This window comes from Nicotiana tabacum, chromosome 22 (genome assembly GCF_000715075.1).
Source record: "Nicotiana tabacum cultivar K326 chromosome 22, ASM71507v2, whole genome shotgun sequence".
Classification (NCBI taxonomy): Eukaryota; Viridiplantae; Streptophyta; class Magnoliopsida; order Solanales; family Solanaceae; genus Nicotiana; species Nicotiana tabacum.
This window is the reverse complement of record NC_134101.1, coordinates 6130782-6153529: the sequence shown is the minus strand read 5'-3', so window position 1 is coordinate 6153529 and position 22748 is coordinate 6130782. Positions and strand designations below refer to the sequence as shown.

The window sequence follows — 22748 nt, the reverse complement described above, 5'->3', positions numbered from 1 at the left end:
CCTGCTCTTACTTGGGACCAGTTCTCTCAGCTCTTCATAGAGAAGTTTATGCCTATCACATTGAGAGAGGAGCGTCGCAGTCAGTTTGATTGTCTCCAGCAGGGCAGTATGACTGTTACTGAGTATGAGACCCGTTTTGTGGATTTAGCCCGTCATGCTATTCTTCTACTTCCCACCGAGAGAGAGAGAGAGAGGGTGATGAGGTTTATTGATGGACTTGCTCAGCCTATCAGATTGCAGATGGCTAAGGAGACTGGAGTGAGATTTCTTTTCAGGCGGCTGCTAATGTTACCAGACGAGTCGAAATGGTTCTTACTCAGGGAGGTCAGGGGTCTGACAAGAGACCTCATCATTCCGGTGAGTTCAGCGGTGCCTCATTAGAGGCATGAGTACTTTTGGTAGAGGCCATCCTCCCAGGCCGTTTCATTCAGTGCTCCAGGCATCCCATGGTGCCTCAGGTGGTCATGGCCTCAGATGCATTATTTCGACCAGCTAGCCTACAATGCACTCCTATTAGTGCACCTCTATTTCAGAGCTATCAGGGTGGTTATTCAGGTCGACAGGGTCAGTTTCAGGGTCAGCAGTCACAGCAGCCGAGATTATGTTATACTTGTGGTGATCCGAGGCACATTGCTAGATTTTGCACTCGGGCAACGGGCAGCTCACTGCATCAGAGTTCTCGTGCCATAGTTCTGGCACCAGTTGCTGCACCACCTGCTCAGCCAGCTAGAGGAAGGGGTCAGGCATCCATAGGTAGAGGCCAGACTGTTAGAGGTGGAGGTCAGGCCGTTAGAGGTGGAGACCATCCAGTTAGAGGTCATCCAAGGGACATAGTTCAAAGTGGTGGGGCCCAGCCCCGATGTTATGCCTTCCCAGCCAGGCCTGAGGCTGAGTCATCTGACGCTGTTATCACAGGTACTGTTTCAGTTTGCAGTAGAGATGCTTCAGTTCTATTTGACTCGGGGTCTGCTTACTCCTTTGTGCCATCCTATTTTGCTTCATATTTGGTTATGCCCCGTGATACGTTGAGTGCTCCTGTGTATGTGTCCACACCAGTGGGGGATACTATTATTGTAGATTGTGTTTATCGTTCGTGCGTGGTCACCATTGGGAGTCTTGAGACTCGTGTAGATCTTCTACATCTCGATATGGTTGATTTGGATATCATACTGCGTATGGATTGGCTGTCACCTTATCATGCCATATTATATTGTCACGCTAAGACAGTGACCTTAGCCTTGCAGGGATTGCCTCGATTAGAGTGGAAATGGACTCTTGGCCATTCTACCAACAAGGTTATCTCTTATGTGAAGGCTCATCATATGGTTGAGAAGGGGTGTCTAGCTTATTCGGCTTATGTTCGCGATTCTAGTGCGGAGGTTCCTTCCATGAATTCAGTGCCGGTTGTTCGCGAGTTTCCAGAGGTGTTTCCTGCAGACCTGTCGAGGATGCCACCCGACAGGGATATTGATTTCTGTATTGATTTGGCTCCGGGCACTCAGCCCATTTCCATTCCACCATACCATATGGCCCCGCCAGAGTTGAAAGAATTGAAGGAGCAGTTGCAAGATTTGCTTGATAAGGGCTTCATTTGACCTAGTGTTTCGCCCTGGGGTGCACCTGTGTTATTTGTGAAGAAGAAAGATGGATCGATGAGGATGTGTATAGATTATCGACAGTTAAACAAAGTCACCATCAAGAACAAGTATCCATTGCCGAGAATTGATGATTTATTTGATCAGCTTCAGGGTACCCCGGTGTTTTTGAAGATTGATTTGAGATCTGGCTACCATTAGTTGAGGATTAGGGCATCTGATGTTCCTAAGACAGCTTTTCGGACTCGGTATGGGCATTATGAGTTTTTAGTGATGTCATTTGGGCCGACAAATGCCCCAGCAGCATTCATGTATTTGATGAACCGGGTGTTCAAACCCTACTTGGATTCCTTTTTGGTTGTGTTTATTGATGATATCTTGATCTACTCCCACAACCGAGAGGAGTATGAGCAGCACCTTCAGATCGTTCTTTAGACTCTAAAAGACAACCAGTTATATGCTAAGTTCTCAAAATACGAGTTTTGGTTGAGTTTAGTTGCTTTCTTCGGTCACGTTGTATCAGCAGATGGTATTTAGGTGGATCCTAAGAAGATTGAGGTAGTTCAGAACTGGCCTAGGCCTACCTCACCTACAAAGATCCGTAGTTTCCTGGGTTTGGCGGGATATTACTGTCGATTTGTGGAGGGGTTTTCATCCATAGCAGCCCCGTTGACTAGATTGACCCAGAAGGGTGCCCTGTTCAGGTGGTCAGACGAGTGTGAAGCGAGCTTTCAGAAGCTCAAGACAGCTTTGACTACGGCACCGGTATTGGTGTTACCCACAGGTTCAAGACCCTATACAGTATATTATGACGCATCCCGTATTGGTTTGGGTGCGGTATAAATGCAGGGTGGCAAGATTATTGCATATGCTTCACGGAAGTTGAAGGTTCACGAGAATAATTACCATGTTCATGATCTAGAGCTGACAGCCATTGTTCACGCGCTGAAGATTTGGAGGCACTATATTCACGGATCATCGGAGCTTGCAGTATTTGTTCAAGCAGAAGGAACTCAATTTGAGGCAGAGAAGGTGGTTGGAGCTATTGAAAGACTATGATATCACCATATTGTATCATCCCGGGAAGGCCAATGTGGTGGCCGATGCTTTGAGTAGAAAGTCAGTCAGTATGGGTAGCCTTGCATATATTCCAGTTGGTGAGAGACCGCTTGCATTGGATGTTCAGGCCTTGGCCAACCAGTTCGTAAGGTTGGATGTTTCTGAGCCCAGCCGTGTTCTAGCTTGTACAGTTGCTCGATCTTCTTTGTTCGAGTGCATCAGAGATCGGTAGGATGACAATCCTCATTTACTTGTCCTTAGAGACACAGTGCGGCACGGTGGTACCAAGCAGGTTACTGTTGGAGATGATTGAGTTTTGAGGATGCAGGGTCGTAATTTTTTGCCTAATGTGGATGGACTTTGTGAGTTGATTCTTAAGGAGTCCCACAGTTCCCGGTATTTTATTGGTTGATGCGAATGAAGATGTATCAGGACTTGAGGCAATATTTTTTGTTGAGGCGAATGAAGAAGGACATAGTTGCCTATGTAGCTCGGTGCCTAAATTGCCAGCAAGTAAAGTACGAGCATCAGAGACCTGGTTGTTTGCTTCAGAAGATGGAGATTCCTGAGTGGAAGTGGGAGCGTATAACTATGGATTTTGTTGTTGGACTTCCACGGACTCAGAGGAAGTTTGATGTAGTCTGGGTCATTGTGGACAGGTTGACTAAGTCGGCGCATTTCATTCCAATGGCAGTTACCTATTCCTTAGAGCGGTTGGTAGAGATTTACATTCATGAGATCGTCCTTCTTCACGGGGTGCCCCTGTCTATCATTTCTGATTGAGGTACACAGTTCACCTCGCACTTCTGGAGGGCAGTACAGCGTGAGTTGGGTACGCGGGTTAAGTTGATCACAACATTCCATCCTCAGATGGACGGGCAGTCCGCACTATTCAGATCTTGGAGGATATTCTCCGTGCATGTGTTAGACTTCGGAGGATCGTGGGATCAGTTTTTGCCCCTTGCAGAGTTTGCCTACAACAACAGCTACCAGTCGAGCATTCGGATGGCCCCCTATGAGGCATTATATGGTAGGCGGTGCCGGTCGCCAGTTGGGTGGTTCGAGCCGGGAGAGGCTCGGTTGTTGGGCACAGACTTAGTACAGGATGCCTTGGATAAAGTCAAGATTATTGAGGATCGACTTCGCACAGCTCAGTCCGGGCAGAAGAGTTATGCCAACCGTAGAGTTCGTGATGTTGCATTCATGGTCGAAGAGAGAGTGTTACTTCGGGTATCACCCATGAAGGGTGTAATGAGGTTCGGAAAGAAGGGCAAGTTGAGCCCTAGGTATATCGGACCTTTTGAGATTCTGGAGAGAGTGGGAGAGATGGCTTACAGGCTTGCGTTGCCACCTAGTTTAGCAGTTGTTCATCCGGTATTCCATGTGTCCATGCTTCGAAAGTATCACGGCGATCCGTCCCATGTGTTAGATTTCAGCTCTGTCCAGTTGGACAAGGATGTGACTCACGAGGAGGAGCCGGTGGCTATTTTAGCCCGGCAAGTTCGCCAGTTGAGATCAAAGAGTTACCCTTCAGTTCAAGTGCAGTGGAGAGGTCAGCTAATTGAGGCAGCTACTTGGGAGTCCGAGTCTAATATGCGGAGGAGATATCCACACATTTTCACCAACCCAGGTACTTTTCTATGTCCGTTCGAGAACGAACGATTGTTTTAGAGGTGGAGAATGTGATGACCCAAAAGGTCATCTTATGTTGTAGAACTCGAATATGCGCTCTTAAGCCTTAAAAATCTCATTTTTACCTTCCTCGATTTGCGTGTGCCGTCCGAGCATATTTCCGGAAAGCTTTTATGTTGCAAATTGATGAAAATAAGAATTTATGCCTTAAAGGTTGATTTTAGTTGATTTCGACCAACAGTTTTGGTAAACGGGTCCGGATCCGTGTTTTGCCGGTCCCGGTGGGTCTGTATCGAATTATGAGACCTGGGCGCATGCCCGGAATCGAATTCGGAGGTCCCTAGCTTGAGTTGTGAATTTTTGTAAAAAATTAAAAGTCTGAAAATTATTTATTTTTAAGAATTGATTGATGTTTGGCATTGTTAGTACCGGGTCAGTATTTTGGTTCCGGAGCCCGTTACAGGTTCATTATGAAATTTAAGACTTGTCTGTGAAATTTGGTGAGAAACGGAGCTGATTTGACGAGATTCGGACGTCCAGTTGAGAAAATAGAAATTTTTAAGTGTTCTTGAGAATTTCATTTGATTTGGTACTAAATTCGGAGTTCTAGGTTTTATTTTGGCGATTTGATCACGCGAGCAGGTCCGTATGATGTTTTTAGACTTGTGTGCTTGTTTGATTTGGATCCCCGAGGGCTCGGGTTAGTTTCGGATAGGCTATAGAATGTTTCGGACTTAGAATTTCTGTTGTTTTGTTGTTGCTGGTGCACAGGTATTTTGTGATTCGTGATCGCGAAGTGTAAACTAGGCTGGGAGGTAATTTCTTCTTCGCGAATGCGAAGAACTGGTCGCGAACGCGAAGCATTGGGGGTGGTACCCTTCGCGAACACTATCAGTCTCCCGTGAATGCGATAGGTTAAGGGACATGGGGGAGGGGTCATGTTCTTCTACGCGAATGCGTTCACTGGGTCGTGAACACGAAGGCTTGGGGGTAGCTTCCTTACACAAACGCGTAGAAAGACTCGTGAACGTGAAGGCCTTAGGCCGCTGTGCATCGCGATCGCGACAGGCCTCTCGCGAACGCGATGAAGGCCTGTCCAGTGTTTTAAAACAGACTTCAAAACGGGATTTGTTCAAAATTTAATATTTTCTTCCATAGAACTCGACCTAGGGAGATTTTTGAAGAAGGATTTCGACGCCCAATCATAGGTTTGCACTTTCTAACTTGTTTTCTTTAATTTCCATCATCATTTATTGAATTCCTAGTCTTAAATCTTGTTCATTAAGGGTAGAAATTAGGGATTTTGGGGAGATTGGGAATTTTACAAATTTGGGGATTTAGACCTCGATTTGAGGTCGGATTCTAGAACTAATTACATACTCGGACTCAGGGATGAATGGGTAAATGGATTTTGGTCCGAACCTCGGGTTTTGACCAAGCGGGCACGGGGTCGATTTTTTCGACTTTTTTGAGGAAAATTTAATTTATGCAATATAATTGATTTCTTTAGCAATATTTGATATTATTGAGTTATTTTTGAATAGATACGAGTGGTTTGGAGATGAATTCTAAAGGAAAAGATGTGATTGAGAATTAAGTGGCCTTCGGAGCAAGGTAAGTGTTGTGTCTAACCCTGACTTGAGGGAATTAGGAACCTTAGATTATTTGCTAAGTAAACTTCATGTGAGCGGCGTATATGTGAGGTGACGAGTACTTATGCGCCGCCAATTCACCTGTTTTTCCATGTTTCTTCTGTTTTCTTATATTGTCTCTTCCTATGCCTAATTGCTAAATGTTTATACTAGTGCTGTTAAATTGATCGTCATTATCATGTTTACGGATTTCTGTTGGTAATCTAGTATTTATTTAAAAGTTGAGATTTATATTGTGGAACCAAATATTGAAGTAAGGTTTGTACTTGTTATTCTATCACCCTGTTGTTATTTATGCATTGCATTATGGTAAGGGAGATTGTTAATGCACGAAGGGTGATGTCGTGCCATGATATGAGAGTTAATGCACGAAGGGTGATGTCGTGCCATATTGTGAGTGTTAATGTACAAAGGGTGATGTCGTGCCATATTGTGAGTGTAAAAGCACGAAGGATGATGTCGTGCCATGATATGAGAGTTAATGCACTGTGATGACCCAAAATTTCATCTTTAAATTTAATAAGTAATTATGTATTCTAAGACCTCAAAAAGCACCATTTATCATTCCTTGACTTTCATTCGCAGTCCGTACAATTTTCCGGAAAGTTTTTATGTGAAAAATGGATTAAAATGGGAAATAGAGCTTTAAAACTCAACTAAGTTGACTTTGGTCAACATTTTGTGCAAACAGACCCGGATCAGTGTTTTGACAATTTCGGTAGGTCCGTATCGTGATTTGGGACCTGGGCGTATGCCCGGAATCGAATACCGATGTCCCTAGCCCGATATATGGAATTTTGATGAAACATTAAAAGCTTGAAAGCTTAATGATTTCTAAGAAATTACTGATGTTGTATATATTGACCTTGGGTCCGTATTTTGGTTCCGGAGCCTGGTATAGGTCCAGTATAATATTTATGACTTGTCTTCCAAATTTGGTGAGAAACAGAGTTGATTTGACGTGATTCAGATGTCCAGTTGTAAAAATAAAGGTTTTAAAGTTTTCTTGAAAATTTTCTTTGATTTGGTGTCTGATTCGTAGTTCTAGGTGTTAGTTTGGCAATTTGATCACGCGAGAAAGTTCGTATAATGTTTTAGGACTTGGGTGCATGTTTGGTTTGGAGCCCCGAGGGCTCGGGTGAGTTTCGGATGGGCTACGGGATGATTTCGGACTTAGGAAATCTAGTTTTCTGCAGACTTCAGGCTTCTTGTGTGTTCTTCTTCGCGTTCGCGAAGGTACTCTCGCAAACGTGAAGAGCAAAGTGGGGCTGGCAAGTTTTATGCTTCGCATTCGCGACAGAGTGACCGCGTTCGCTAAGGCTTGTGGTTCAAAGCTTCGCGATCGAAGCCTCGCGTTCGCGAAGGGAAAGAGGCTGGCCAGGATAATTGCTTTCGCGTTCGCGAAGGGCATCTCGCATTCGCGAAGGCCAAACTAGGCAAGCTTCGCGTTTGCAAAGTAGCCCTCGCGTTCGCGAAGTATAAAATGGGAAATCACAAATTTAGGCTTCGCGAACGCGAGGCACTGACCGCATTCGCGAAGGGTAAAAGTCCGAGAAACAGAACTTAAGTTCTAGAAAATGGGATTCGTCCCATTTTCAACCCTTTTCCATTCTTGAGCTCGGATAAGGCAATTTTTGGACGATTTTCACGGGAAAACATTGGGGTAAGTGTTCCTTATCCTATATTGATTATGCTTCATGATTTCATACTCATTTGTATCATGAATCCGTGAATTATGAAAGAAAAATCAGATTTTTATAAAATCTTCCAAAAACAAAAATTTAAGATTTGAAGGTCCATTTGACATCGGAATTGGATAATTTTTGTATGGTTGGACTCATCTCGGAATGGGTGTTTGGATTTCGTAAGTTTTTTCGGGATTTGAGACATGGGTCCCACTGCCGAATATTTTAATGAATTTAGGATTTTTATCCGAAAAATTTGTAAATTCATATGGAATTAATTCCTATGATTCGTATTGAGTATAACGAATTGTTTGTGAATAGATTTGAAGCTTTTGGAGACAAATTTAAAAGGAAAAGTTGTGGTCGAGTAATTGATTGGAATTTGCAAAGCGAGGTAAGTGTCGTGGTTAACCTTGATTTGAGGGAATAGAACCCTTGAATTATTTGCTATGTGAAAAGCATGTGAACGACGTATAGGTGAGGTGACGAGTGTCTATACGTCGTGAAATTAATTGTTTGCCTGCTTACTTAAAAAATTATAAATTGTTTTAAATCATAAATTAATTATTATAATAATTGTTTCTCTCATATTCTTTGTCAAATATTAATTCTTGAATTCCTGCATTAATTGTTACATGCTATTTGAATTATGTTTTTTAATTGTTATTTGACATTTAGCATATTAAATATTAAACTGCCTATTTCCTCCCTGATTTCCATAATAATTTGCTATTTGTCATTGTTTGTTTCATAATTAAATCATAATTATTGTATGCTTTTTGTCTTATAATTTTATATTAGTTGTTGCATTTATTGGGGAAATTTCTTCTATAAGAATTGATTGAAATGGATATATTGGAGGATCGGGTTGCACGCCGCAATAGACTTATTAAAAAGTCCATATTGGAGGATCGGGTTGCACGCCGCAACAGACTTATTAAAAAGTCCATATTGGGAGATCGGATTGCACGCCGCAATAGACTTATTTAAAAGTCAATATTGGGAGGATCAGATTGCACGCCGCAACAGACTTATTTTAAAGTCTATATATATACGTGATTGAAAAAACTATATGACAGACTTGATTAAAAGAAATTTATTGGGAGAGCGGGTTGCACGCTACAACAGAATTGAATGTGAATATATTGTGAGAGCGGGTTGCACGCTGCAACAGAATTGGTTGAAATAATAATGGATTATGACTGCTGAGTTGGCTTCAATTATTATAAATGAGTTACCTGATTTATTTCTATTATTTGTTGTTGTTATTAATATTGCGTGCAGGTTAATGTAAGTGAACCGCCTTAGCCTCGTCACTACTTCGTCGAGGTTAGGCTCAGCACTTACCAGTACATGGGGTCGGTTGTACTGATACTACACTCTGCACTTCTTGTGCAGAATTTGGAGTTGGTCCCAGCGGCGTACCATAGACTTGCTCGGATTCCAACTACCAGAGGAGACTTGAGGTATAACTGCATGGCATCCGTAGTTCTGAAGTCCTGTCTATTTTACTTTAGTTGTGTATTTATTTCCAGACAACTTTATTTATTCAGACCTTTATTTGTATTTATTCTAGAAGCTCGTGCACTTGTGACACCAATTCTGGGATGGTATTTAGACACCTTTGTTTTTATGGATTATTTCACTATATTTCAAACTTTTCTTCCGCTTTTGTTTTCTTGATTATTAATAACTTAAAAATTGTTTAAAAATTAGTTATTATTATTCTAATGTTGGCTTGCCTAGCAAGTGAAATGTTAGGCGCCATCACGGTCCGAATGAGGGAATTTCGGGTCGTGATATGCACGAAGGGCGATGTCGTGTCGTTTCTATTGATTTATTGGTGAGATTGAGAGTAAAATCACGAAGGGTGATGCCGTGCATTTTTCCTTTATTGTATTCACTATTCCTGTCGATTCATGGTATATTGACTGCTCCGGTGATCATTCTGTTGTGGTTCTTTATCTTGTATTCCCCTCAGTATGTTCCCCACCCAACATTTCCTGTTTAGTTCTTCATTTCTTTTATTGGTATATACACTGTTAAATTGTACATGTTGACTTGTAGGTGCCTTGCCTTAGCCTCGTCACTACTTCATCAAGGTTAGGCTCGACACTTACCAGTACATGGGGTCGGTTGTACTGATACTACACTCTGCACTTTCTATGCAGATTTTGGTACCTGCTCGGGTTGATCGAGAATTTTTGCTATTGGACCGCTGTCCGGAGACCCAAGGTAGATCTGTCGGCATTCACAGACCTTGAAGTCCCCGTCTATCTTCTCTGTCCTACTGTTTCTTTCATTCAGACAGTTGTATTTCTTTCAGACTATTACTTGTAGAAAATTCTAGAATGCTCGTGAATTGTGACTCTAGATCCGGGTGGTAATAATTAATACAGTTTTATGATATTCGGTACTTATTATATTTCATCTTAGTTAATTATTGTTAATTACTGAATGGGAATAAGGAATTAATTTAATGATTCTCTAATGTTGGCTTGCCTAGCAAGTGAAATGTTAGGTTCCATCACGGTCCTGTCGGTGAAAAATTTCGGGTCGTGACAGTATCAGAGCATTGGGTTACATAGGTCTCATGAGTCACGAGCAATCTTAGTAGAGTCTGAAGGATCGGTACGGAGACGTCTGTACTTATATCTCAAAGGAAATGAAGTTTAGGAACAACATCACTTCTTTCTTTTTATGTCGTGCGATTTTATTCTATCATTGATGATTGAATCATTCTACTCTTATTCTCTCGGAGATGGTGAGAACACGTAATACCTCTATCGGTGGACAGGGACCAGAACCCCCGGTGGCAACTATGGCTAGGGGTAGAGGTCGAGGACGAGGTTGTGCTAGAGGCCGAGGCAGAGGCCGAGGTAGAGCTCAGTCCAGAGCTCGAGCAGCTGCACCGGTTGTAGGACCTCAGGTGGACCCTGCACCGGTTGTAGGACCTCAGGTGGACCTTCAGGAGGAAGTTCCAGTTCAGAATGTACCAGTTGGACCAGTTCAAGTCCCGGAAGGATTCATAGCCACTCCACTACTTCAGGATGCTCTAGTCGGTTTGGTAAGTCTTATGGAGGGCGTGGCCCAGAATGGTATGTTTCCAGTGGCACCAGCCGTCTCATAGGGTGGGGGAGGAGCACAAACTCCGACTACTCCCACTCCGGAGCAGATGGCTCCCCAGAATCAGGCTCCAGTAGCCCCGCCAGTTGGGGTAGTTTAGCTAATTATTGCGGCACAGACCAGTGATAGGCCCGCCATGTCTTTTGAGGCCTTATTGAGACTGGATAAGTTTACTAAGCTCTTTCCAGTTCACTTCAGTGGTACACCTTCTGAGGACCCACAGGATTATCTTGAACGCTGCTATGAGGTGCTGTGGAACATGGGTATAGTTGAGACCAGTGGGGTTGATTTTGCTATTTTTTAGATGACGGGTTCCGCCAAGAGATGGTGGAGAGATTATACATTGACCATACTAGTTGGATCGCCTGCACTTACCTGGGAGCAGTTCTCTCAGCTATGTCTGGAGAAGTTTCTTTCTATCACACTGAGAGAGGAATTCTGCAAGCAATTTGAGCATCTACAGCAGGGCAGTATGACTGTTACTCAGTATGTGTCCCGTTTTGTGGATTTTGCCAGTCATGCTCTCGCTTTACTACCTACTGAGGGGGAGAGAGTGAGGAGGTTTATTGAGGGACTCACTCACCTAGCAGGCTTCAGATGGCCAAGGAGACCGGAAGTGAGATTTCTTGTCAAGCGGCTGCTAATGTCGCGAGGAGGATCGAGATGGTTCTTTCACAAGAGAGAGGGCAGAGGTCTGATAATAGGCCTCGTCAGTTTGGTGGTTTCGATGATGTTTCGTCTGGAGGCATGGGTAATTTTGGTAGGGGTCATCCTCCCAGATCGTTTCATTCAGCGCTTCATGCATCTCCCGGTGCTTCAAGGAGTCACGGTCCTATTATGCCTTACTATGGATAGCCAGCATTTAGTGCACATTCAGCTCCTATCAATGCACCGCCACTCCAGAGTTACTACAACGGTTATCCGACCCATTTGGGCCAGCTTCAGCTTCAGCAGCCATGGCATCAGGATGGGTGTTATGAGTGTGGGAACATTGGTCATATTAGGAGGTATTGCCCTAGATTGGTAAGTAACAGATCTCGGCAAGATTCTCGTGCCATCATACCAGCACCGGTTGCTTCATCGCCTGCTCAGCCAGGTAAAGGTAAGGGTCAGGCAGCTAGAGGTGGAGGTCAGACCATTAGAGGTGGAGGTCAGACCATTAGAGGTAGAGGTCAGACCGTTAGAGGTGGAGGCCAATCAGTTAAAGGCCGTCCCTGGGACGCAATTCAGAGTGGTGCGGCCCATCCCCGATTTTATGCTTTTCCAGCTAGGCTTGAGGCCGAGTCATCTGATGCTACGATCATAGGTATTATTCCAGTTTGCCATAGAGATGCTTCAGTTCTATTTGATCCAGGATCTATTTATTCCTATGTGTCCTCTTATTTTGCTTCATATTTGGTTGTGCCTTGTGATTCTCTGAGTACTTCTGTGTGTGTATCTATACCGGTGGGAGACTCTATTACAGTAGATCATGTCTATCGTCCGTGTGTGATTACTATTGGTAATCTTGAGACTAGTGTGGATCTTCTACTTTTTGATATGGTAGATTTTGATGTCATCTTGGGTATGGATTGGCTGTCACCTTATCATGCTATATTGCATTTTCATGCCAAGACAATGACTCTAGCCATGCCGGGGTTACCTCAGTTAGAGTGGAATGGAACTCCTGGTCATTCTGCCAGCTGGGTTATTTCTTATATGAAAGCTCGGCGTATGGTAGAGAAATGGTGTCTAGCCTATTTGGCTTATATTCGCGATCCCAGTGCGGATGTTCCTTCTATGGACTCAGTACCAGTTGTTCGTGAATTTCCAAAAGCATTTCTTGCAGATTTGTCTGGGATGACACCCGACAGAGATATTGACTTCTGTATTGATTTGGCTCCGGGCACTCAGCCTATTTCTATTCCACCATACCGTATGGCCCCGCCGGAGTTGAAAGAATTGAAAGAGCAGTTACAAGACTTGCTTGATCAGGGATTCATTAGACCCAGTGTCTCGCCCTGGGGTGCACCAGTATTATTTGTAAAGAAGAAAGATGGCTCTATGCAGATGTGTATAGATTATCGGCAGTTGAACAAGGCCACTATCAAAAACAAATATCCGCTGCCAAGAATTGATGACTTATTTGATCAGCTTCAGGGTGCCAAGGTATTTTCGAAGATTAATTTGTGTTCTGGTTACCATCAGTTAAAGATTAGGGCATCTGATGTCCCTAAAACAGCTTTTCGGACTTGGTATGGGCATTACGAATTCCTAGTGATGTCATTTTGGTTGACAAATGCCCCAACAGCATTTATGGATTTGATGAATCGGGTGTTCAAGCCTTATTTGGATTCTTTTGTGGTTGTATTCATTGATGATATCTTGATTTACTCCAGCGGTCGGGAGGAACATGAGCAGCATCTTCGAAGTATGCTTCACACTTTGAAGAAAAATCAATTATATGCCAAGTTTTCAAAATGTGAGTTTTGGTTAGACTCAATTGCCTTTTTGCGGCATGTTGTATCGGCAGAAGGCATAAAGGTGGATCCTAAGAAGATTGAGGCTGTTCAGAATTGGCCTAGACCTACTTCAGTTACAGAAATCCAGAATTTCCTAGGTTTAGCAGATTATTATCGTCGGTTCATGGAAGGATTTTCATCTATAGCAAGCCCATCGACCAGACTGACCCAAAAAGGTGTCCCATTCAGATGGTCAGACGAGTATGAGTTGAGCTTTCAGAAGCTCAAGACTGTTTTGACTACGGCGCCAGTATTGGTATTACCCACAGTTTCAAGATCGTATACGGTATATTGTGACGCATTTCACATTGGGCTTGGTGCAGTATTAATGAAAGATGACAAGGTAATTGCATATGCGTCGCAGCAGTTGAAAGTTCACGAGATGAATTATCATGTTCATGACTTAGAATTGGCAGCCATTATTCATGCGCTGAAGTTTTGGAGGCATTACCTCTATGGTGTCTCGTGCGAGGTATTTACTGATCATCATAGCCAGTATCTGTTCAAACAAAAGAATCTTAATTTGAGGCAGAGAACATGGTTAGAGTTGTTGAAAGACTATGATATCACCATTTTGTATCACCCCGGAAAGGCCAATGTGGTGGCCGATGCTTTGAGTAGAAAGGCTGTGAGTATGGGCAGTCTTGCGTATATTCCGGTTGGTGAGAGACCATTAGTTGCAGATGTTCAGACTTTGGCTAATCAGTTCGTGAGGTTAGATGTTTCATAACCAAGTCGTGTTCTGGCTTGCACAGTCGCTCGGTCTTCCTTGTATGAGCGTATTAGAGAGAGGCAGTATGATGATCCTCATTTACTTGTCCTTAAGGACACGGTGCAGCACAGTGATGCTTAACAGGTTGCTGTGGGGGAAGATGGAGTTCCACGAATGCAGGGTCGTATTTGTATGCCTAATGTGGATGGGCTTCGTGAATTAATTCTCGAAGAGGCACACAGTTCCAGGTACTCTATTCATCTAGGTACCGCCAAAATGTATCAAGATTTGCGGCAACATTATTGGTGGAGGAGAATGAAAAAGGATATAGTTGCATATGTAGCTCGATGTTTGAATTGTCAGCAAGTTAAGTACGAGCGTCAAAGACCTGGTGGTTTGCTTCAGAAGTTAGAAATTCCTGAGTAGAAGTGGGAGCGTATCACTATGGATGTTGTTGTTGGGATCCCACGGACTTAGAGAAAATTTTATGCAGTATGGGTCATTGTGGACAGGTTGACCAAGTCAGCACATTTCATTCCAGTGGCAGTTACCTATTCTTCAGAGAGGTTAGCTGAAATTTACATTCGTGAGATTGTCCGCCTTCACGGTGTGCCCGTGTCTATTATTTCAGATCGAGGTACGCAGTTTACCTCACATTTTTGGAGGGTTGTACATCGTGAGTTAGGCACGCAGGTTGAGTTGAGTACAGTATTTCATCCAGAGACAGACAGACAGTCAGAGCGCACCATTCAGAAATTGGAAGATATGCTTCGCGCTTATGTTATGGACTTTGGAGTTTCTTGGGATCATTTCTTGCCACTTGCGTAGTTTTCTTATAGTAATAGCTACCAGTCGAGCATTCAGATGGCTTCATATGAGGCATTATACGGAAGGCGATGCCGATCGCCAGTTGGTTGGTTTGAACCGGTAGAGGCTCGGTTATTGGGTACCGATTTGGTATGAGATGCCTTGGATAAGGTCAAGATTATTCAGGATCGACTCCGCATAGCTCAGTCTAGGCAAAAGAGTTATGCCAGCCATAAAGTTCGTGATATTGCATTCATGGTTGGAGAAATAATATTGCTCCGAGTTTCACCTATGAAAGGTGTAATGAGGTTCGGAAAGAAGGGTAAGTTGTACCCTAGGTATATCGGACCCTTTGAAATTCTTGAAAGGGTAGGTGAAGTAGCCTACAGGCTTGCATTACCACCTAGTTTATCAGTGGTTCATCCGGTGTTCCATGTGTCTATGCTCCGGAAATATCATGGTGATCCGTCCCATGTGTTAGATTTAAGCTCAGTCCAATTGGACAAAGATTTGACTTACGCGGAGGAGCCGGTGGCTATTCTAGACCGGCAGGTCCGACAGTTGAGGTCTAAGAGTTATCCTTCAGTTCGAATGCAATGGAGAGGTCAGTCGGTAGAGGCATCTACCTAGGAGTCCGAGTCGAACATGTAGAGTAAATATCCACACTTATTCACCAGCTCAGGTACTTTTTTTCTAACTCCGTTCGAGGACGAACGTTTCTTTTAGAGGTGGAAAATGTGATGACCCAAAATGTCATCTTTAAATTTAATAAGTAATTATGTGTTCTAAAACCTCTAAAAGCACCATTTATCATTCTCGACTTGCATGCGCAGTTCCGTATAATTTTCCAGAAAGTTTTTATGTGAAAAATGGATTAAAATGTGAAATAGAGCTTTAAAACTCAACTAAGTTGACTTTGGTCAATATTTTGAGCAACCAAACCTAGATCAATCTTTTTACAATTCCGGTAGGTCCGTATCCTGATTTGGGACTTGGGCGTATGCCCGGAATTGAATTCCGAGGTCCCTAACCCGAGATATGGAATTTTGATGAAAAATTAAAAGCTTGAAAGCTTAATGATTTTTAAGAAATTACTGATGTTGGATTTATTAACCCCGGGTCTGTATTTTGGTTTCGGAGCCCGGTATAGGTCCACTATAATATTTATGACTTGTCTGCCAAATTTGGTGAGAATCGGAGTTGATTTAACGTGATTCGGACGTCCGGTTGTGAAAATATAAGTTTTAAAGTTTTCTTGAAAACTTCCTTTGATTTGGTGTCCGATTCATAGTTCTAGGTGTTATTTTAGCGATTTAATCGTACGAACAAGTTCGTATGAGGTTTTTGGACTTATGTGCACGTTTGGTTTGGAGCCCCGAGGGCTCGGGTGAGTTTCGGATAGGATACAGGATGATTTTGAACTTAGAACAATCTGGTTTTCTGCAACTTCAGGCTTCTGGTATTTCCTTCATCGCGTTCGCGAATGTACTCTCGCGAATGCGAAGAGCAAACTGGGTTGGCTGAATTTTCCTTCTTCGCGAACGCAAAGCTATGGGGACTTTACCCTTCGTGAACGCGACCAGCTCAACGCGAACGCGGAGCTTTAGAGGCCTGGGGGAGGGGTCAGTCGCCCTTCTACGGGAGCGCGAGCACTGGCACGCGAATGCGAAGGCCAGGGGTGAAAAGCCTTCACGAACGCGAAGGAGGACTCGCGAACGTGAAAGCCACGGGCTTCTACTCAAAGCGAATGCGACAGGCCCTTCGCGAACGCGAAGAAGGCCTGACGCCTGTGACTTAAAACAGAACCAAAATGGGATTTTTCCCATTTTTTACAAACCCTCAATTAGAACTCGGTTTAGGGGCGATTTCAAAGGAGTTTTTCATGATTTCGAACTGGGTAAGTGTTCTTTATCATATAGTGATTGTATTTCATAAATCTAAGTCTATATTCATCATTTATTTCGGATTTAGATGGAAGAAATTGGAAATTTTATAAAATCTTCCAAAAACAAAAATTTAAGATTTGAAGGTCCATTTGATATCGGAATTTGATAAATTTTATATGGTTGGACTCGTATCGGAACGAGTGTTCGAATTTCGTAAGTTTTTCCGATATTTGAGACGTGGGTCCCACTAGCAAATATTTTAATGAATTTCGGATGTTTATCCGAAAAATTAGTAAATTCATATGGAATTAATTCCTATGATTCGTATTGATTATATTGAATTGTTTATGAATAGATTTGAAGCTTTGGAGATATATTTAAAAGGAAAATTTGTGGTCGAATAATTGATTGGAATTTGCAAAGTGAGGTAAGTGTCGTGGTTAACCTTGACTTGAGGGAATAGAACCCTTAAACTATTTGTTATGTGAAATGCATGTGAACGACGTATAGGCGAGGTGACGAGTGTCTATACGTCGTTAAATTAATTGTTTGCATATTTACTTGAAAAATTATAATTTGTTTTAATCATGAATTAATTATTATAATAATTGTTTCTCTCCTATTCTTTGTCAAATATTATTTCTTGAATTCCTGCATTAATTGTTACATGCTATTTGAATTATGTGTCTCAATTGTTATTTGACATTAAGCATGTTAAATATTAAACTAACTATTTTCTCCCCGATTTCCATAATAATTTTCTATTTGTCATTGTTTGTTTCATAATTAAATCATGATTATTGTATGCTTGTTGTCTTATAATTTTATAGTAATTATTGTATTTATTGGGGAAATTACTTCTATAAGAATTGGTAAATGGATATATTGAAGGATCGGGTTGCACGCCGCAACAGAATTGATTGAAATGGATATATTGGAGGATCGGGTTGTTCGCCGCAACAGACTTATTAAAAAGTCCATATTGGAGGATCGGGTTGCATGCCGCAACAGACTTATTAAAAGTCAATATTTGGGGGATCGGATTGCACGCCGCAATAGACTTATTAAAAGTCAATATTTGGGGGATCGGATTGCATGCCGCAATAGACTTATTTAAAAGTTAATATATACACTTGATTAAAAATAATTATATGAGAGGATTGAAAATGAATATATTGTGAGAGCGGGTTGCATGCTGCAACAGAATTGAATATGAATATATTGTGAGAGTGGGTTGCACGCTGCAACAAAATTGATGGAAATGATAATTGGTTATGATTGCTGAGTTGACTTCAATTATTATATGAAATCCGAGCAAGTCTATGGTGCGCCGCTGGGACCAACTCCGAAATATAAAATGCTGATCGAAGTCAAACATGGCCTTTTAAGCCAGCCTTAACCAAGTGTTCCAATTTCAACCTGAACTCTTCCAAATCTCGAACTAACCATCCCGCAAGTCATAAAATAGTAAAAGAATGTACGGGAGGTCTTATTTAGGGGAACGGGGTTCTAGAAATCAAAATGACCGGTCAGGTCGTTACAAAGGGGCATTTCCCCCACTCAAGGTTACGCAAGATACTTACTTCAAACCGTGAAATTCTTTACTGCGCTATGCCTTTGTCTGGCCAATTGGCCTCCGAAAGCCTCGTATTTAGTCACAATTAATTTGATTAGTCAATAAAAATTATTGGAATTAATTCCATATGAAAATACTAATTTTCAAACAAAAATCCGAAATTTAACTCAAAAATTACTTGTGGGGTCCACGTCTCGGTACCCGACAAAAGTTACAAAATATGAACGCACATTCAACCATGAGTTCAACCAAATAAATGTTAAAAACAACCATGGATTCGGGTAATTGACCAATATGGGACGAAGTCCTATTCCCGAGCTCCAATTCATCAAAAATGAAAAATGGGACAAAGTCCCATTTTCAGAACTTAAATTCTCTGCCCAGTCATTTCCTCTATGCGATCGCAGACCAAGTCTCGCGATCGCGAAGCACAAAATATTTCAAGCAAAATTTTACTCTATGCGATCGCGGCCATTCCCCCGCAATCGCGATTAACAAAATTTCCAACAATCTTTTCCAACTCTTTCGAACAGTCTCTAGTTTAATGGTCATAACATTTTGTACAAAATTCTAAATAACAAATGGTTTAACTTTATGAAAAATAGACACCAATGGCTACAACTTTTATTTTTGGATCATATCTAAATTCCTTATAGATTGCGAGATATATGCTTCCAAAGTCAGGTTAGTCACAACAGGATTTTACTCTACGTGATCGCAAAAGGCCTTCCGCGATCACACTGCACACTACTGTAGCCAAAAACCAGCAGCTACAAAATGGCCGAGAAATGGTCTGAAACCATCCCGAAACTCACTCGAGCCACTCGGGACCTCGTCCGAACATACCAACAAGTCTCAAAACATATTACGGACTTATTCGAAACCTCAAATCACATAACAAAATGCTAAAACCACGAATCATACCCCAATTCAAGCTTAAACAAACTAAGAGTTTCAGAACTAGATTCCAACCCCGATATCAAAAAGTCAACTCCTTGGTCAAACTTCGAACTTAAACTTCCTATTTTAGCCAAAATGCGTCAAATTGGCCTATGGACTTCCAAATCTCAATCTGGATATACACCTAAGTCCAAAATCACCATAAGAAGCTATTGGCATCATCAAATTTCCATTTCGGAGTCGTTTGCTCACAAGGCAATCTCCGGTCAACTCTTTTTCATTTAAGCTTCAAAAATAAGTATAGTTCTTTCAATTAAGTTCTGAATCTTCCGTAAATCAAACTCGAGCACCCACACAAGTCATAATACACATTACAAAGCTTTTTGGGGACCTTGAGTCACTGAGCAAGATGCTAATTCACAAAATGATAAATCGGGTCGTTATATTCTCCCCCCTCTTAAACATATGTTCGTCCTCGAACGTGCCAAGAATCTTTCTAAGGACTTTAATTTACTGAGTGTATTTACTACACCCATACTCGCCGGTGATTCTATGTCACCGCAAACTTAACATGGGTTCGACAACACCATCTCAGTTGAGATTATTTCTTTTATCTACATTTATACACTTTAAAACCAATTTCTTATATTCCAAACATTTTCAAAAGGCCTTATTTTTACATCAACGCACGCTATTAGTTTCAACTAGCTATAGCAACTCGTGCCTACGCACACATCATATGTATGCCCATAACCACATCTCTGGTCATAGTAATTGTTCATTCTTAATTCCAGCATCCTCAATTAATCTCGTAATAACCAAAAATCTCGTTTCAAATTTTCACAATATTGACACTAATTCGCGAGGCATGAAGACCTCATAATTATTTACCCGAATTAACGATTCATATTTAACGCCATCTAGGCACTCGCCTCGTAGGCTAAAACTCAATAATTACAACACGAATCTGGCTGAATATGCACAGAAAAACATAAAAGAATTATCATATAAGCCTAACAGGCATGACTTCCTATTAGTACTATATAAGATTTCACAAATGGAGAATTTAAAACACGTGAATGTAATCACAAGGATCTCATCCTGGTATAACTTCCATCGCGGCACGTAGCCCGAAGTGCAGAGTGTAATATCAGTACAACCGACCCCATGTACTGGTAAATGCTGAGCCTAACCTCGACGAAGTAGTGACGAGGCTAAGGCGGGTCACTTACATTAACCGGTACGCAATATTAGTAACAACAAATAATAGAAATAAATCGGGTAACTCAGACCTTTATTTATATTTATTCTAGAAGCTCGTGCACTTGTGACACCAATCGTGGGATGGTATTTAGACACCGTTATTTTTATGGATTATTCATTATATTTCAGAATTTACTTCCGCAATTGTTCTTTGTTATTAATAAATTTAAAAATTATTTTAAAAATTGATAATATTATTCTAACGTTGGCTTGCCTAGCAAGTGAAATATTAGACGCCATCACGGTCCGAATGTGAGAATTTCGGGTCGTGACAATACCGTGAGGAAACGGATAACTTAGGAAAAAATGACGTCATTTTCCATAAATTGTGTCTCAGTATGTTGGTTATGTGTTTGATTTTGCTCTAAAAAGTGAAAGAATCGATACACAACTAACACATTGTTTTCAAATATTTGAGAGAGCCTCTGTGGTTAAAAATTGTGAAGAAATAAAATCGAACTCGTGACCTTTTCTAATTTAAGACTCAACAAAACCAACAGATTAAGGCTACTTCTTGTCCAAAAATATGATAATTAAAGTTATTATTCTTCTATAAATTTCGACACCGCTTACAAAAATTCCTGTTGCTCTAAAACTCGCCTTCTATACTTTAACCAACAATTAATTACTAAGGATATAGTTCTCACAAGAATGTTGAGTTTTCCATTGAATGCAGAGGAAACCCTTTTCATGAGCTGAACTCTTTGCTCTCTAGAGGTTACATCGCATATCGAACCTTTTACTTGAAAGCCTTTGTCTGCCCAGTCTTGCAAAGATTTATTGAGCTCTGATTCTTCTCTCGAACATGTGTACGCTGTTGCACCAAGTTGCTCAAGCTTCTCTACAACTGCACGCCTATAGAAAAAAGAAGAATTAACCAAAAACAGTCGCATATCCAATCGCTTAAATTTAAGTAGCCAACAATATATAATATATGTATAATCTATGTGCGATATGTGTATAACCGCATATAAATATCTATGTATATTGACGAAAAAAGTAAATCGTGAATCCGAAAGACTATTTGTGTAAAGATCCCAAGAAAAAACATAATGGTCATCCATACCATCCATACTTAATAAGATGACTGCAAAACGTGTTGAGTGTTTCTAGTACCATTTTTCATGGAAAATTATTTTTTCGTATTCGATTTGTGAGTGAATTAATTTTTCAAGTATATATGTATTAATGATAATGTCTTAGTGTTAGTTGGAACAACGAATAAGAAGTTAAAAGTTATTCTCCATAAGTGAGGTAAGTCATTTTCTCCTTTTTATTGAAAAATCTAGCAATTAAATCAAAAACGACTTTTTCATAAAACATTTGCCTAAAAAAATGATTTCCGTCAATACCAAACACTACTGTAGAAGAAAATTTAAAATTTAACTCACCCAATTCCAAAAGTGCCGCCAGTGACAAGAGCAGTCAAACCAGTAAGAGCATCTATTGGCAAATCCTTCAATCTTCGCCATTGATTGATTAGAATGTTTTTGCGGTATATATATATAACTATTTTCAAAAAGAAATAGAGTATTTACCACTCTTATTTGTAACATCTATAATTCACTAATAAATGTGTTGCTCCCAGTTGTTTCATTTTATTTCCTTTTTTTTGTTTAGTTTCACGTCCTACCTAGTAGGGTTGTTAAAGATGATCAGCAATAGTTACAAGCTTTAAATTTCAATACAAATTTCCAGCAAACTTGTAGAATCTATAGCCAATAGGAGTGTTTTAATCTCGCAGCTTCTTCTTTTTAGTTAGGTTGAATAGTCAAAAGACACTTATAGTCTGCACATGATTGTGTTCCGAAGTCCAGTGGCGTACGCATGATTTTTCATAAGCGGTGTCATAATTTTAAGAAATGAACAAATAAATAACTTATTGTATTTGTAAGTAGTATCATTTTTTATATTTATCCCTAACATTTTTATTTTTCTTATACATAAATAGTAAAAATAATTGACGAAGTGGTGTCCCTTAAAACCGCATAGGATAAGGTATATACACCCTTGTATTAATGGAACATTACTTGAAAACCACTCTTATGCCCCGAAACAGACTGTTCCAAATGTTATTGGAAATTTTTGCTCCGATTGGACCATTTATATCTTTATCCATTAGGATTCTAATTCATGGATTTCTTGATTCGAGAATCAAAATAAGAGGATCTAATTCTTTTTTTCAAATTCGACAAATATTGGTTGATCAATACTCCATTATGGTATTCAAACATCTGCACCTCTTCAAAACTAATGTTTAACGTGTGAAGCGTAAATACAGTCATTGGGATGACAAATCAGCATCCACCTCAGTAATTTTAATGACTAAGTCATTAATGTATATCTATTTGGCT

General features: G+C 41.0%; 1 pseudogene; it reads right to left on the bottom strand.

Annotated features, from left to right (window-relative positions):
* Positions 1 to 22513, bottom strand: part of LOC107808477 (tropinone reductase homolog At5g06060-like) — a 40962-nt pseudogene extending 18449 nt beyond the window's left edge.
* Between the last annotated feature and the right edge of the window lie 235 nt (positions 22514 to 22748).